General features: G+C 42.0%; 1 protein-coding gene across 1 annotated transcript in view; it reads left to right on the forward strand.

Moving 5' to 3' along the window:
• Positions 1–1,498, forward strand: part of FANCD2OS (FANCD2 opposite strand) — a 27,108-nt gene that overhangs the window by 7,276 nt on the left and 18,334 nt on the right. The gene's annotated exons all lie outside the window — the stretch shown is intronic.

Below are 1,498 nucleotides of genomic sequence, written 5' to 3' on the forward strand. Positions count from 1 at the left end.
AAAAAAAAAACTAATGATAGACTTTACACCATTTGTAAATAAATTTGTTCTTCTTGATATTAGGAACTTGATATTAGTAAGCCAAGACCAGAGAGGGAGATTGGTCATTTTAATACTGACTGATGCCATTTGCAACCTAACCAATTTGCATAATTTTATTTATTATTATCATCTTTCTTTTTTTACACTGTCACTCTCAGGATATATTACTATTATTTTTTGAGATAAAATTTCACTCTTGTCACCCAGGGCTGGAGTGCAGTGGGGTGATCTTGGCTCACTGCAACCTCCGCCTCCCAAGTTCAAGTGATTCTCCTGCCTCAGCCTTTCAAGTAGCTGGGATTACAGGCGAGTTCCACCATGCCCAGCTAATTTTTGTATTTTTAGTAGAGACAGGGTTTCTCCTTGTTGGATAGGCTGGTCTCAAACTCCTGACTTCAGGTGATCCACACGCCTTGGCCACCCGAACTGCTGGGATTACAGGTGTGAGCCACCGTGCCGGGACCAATTTGCCTAATTTTAAACAAGCCATGGTCCTCCAGCTCTACTGCATGTATAGAATGAAATATTTATTAAAAGTGCTGGTGTGGCCAGGCGCAGAGAAAAATGGCTGTAATCCCAGCTACTTCAGAGGCTGAGGTGGAAGAATCGCTTGAACCTGGGAGATGCAGGTTGCAGTGAGCCAAGATTGCACCGCTGCACTCCAGCCTGGGCAACAGAGTGGGACTCCATCTCAACAACAGCAGCAGCCAAAAAAAAAAAAAAAAAAAAAAAAAAAAAAAAAAAAAAAAAAAAAAAGAAGAAGAAGAAGAGAAGAAGAAGAAAAGGAGGAGGAGGAAGAGAGAGGAGGAGGAGGGAGGAGGGAGGAGGGAGGAGGAGGAGGAAGAAGGAAGAAGTAGTGCTGGTGCATCTCAACAGGAATCCAGCACAAAATTGTCTGGCTTAAAATTCTAGTACGAGAGATTTGCTTAAAGTACCAAACTAAGGATATTGCCTGCCTCAAATTCTCTAAGAAAAAGGTAGAAGGTGTATATTAAACAAACAAAACTAGAGACCATGTAAATAAAGGGCTTTTTTTTGGGACAGGGTCTCACTCTGTCATCCAGGCTGGTGTGTGATGATGGCTCATTGCAGCCTCCACCTCCTGGGCTTGAGCAACCCTCCCATCTCAGCCTCCTGAGTACAGGGACCACAGGATGCATCACCATGCCTGGCTAGTCCAAAAAAAATTTTTTTTGTAGAGATGAGATCTCAGGCTGGTCTTGAATTTTTGGGTTTAAGCAATACTCCCACTTCAGCCTCACAAAGTACTGTGATTACAGGTGGGAGCCACCCCACCAGGCCAGACTTTTTATATTAAATGATTGTTCTGCATCAGACTCAAATTGTATTACAGGGAGACCCCACAGCAGTGGTTCTTAAATCTGAGCTTTTTGGTGTCTATAACCTACCTGAATTGTAACAAAATTTTATAAACATACACTTTTTTTTTTTTTTT

This window comes from Cebus imitator, unplaced genomic scaffold (assembly GCF_001604975.1).
Source record: "Cebus imitator isolate Cc_AM_T3 unplaced genomic scaffold, Cebus_imitator-1.0 Scaffold281, whole genome shotgun sequence".
Lineage (NCBI taxonomy): Eukaryota > Metazoa > Chordata > Mammalia > Primates > Cebidae > Cebus > Cebus imitator.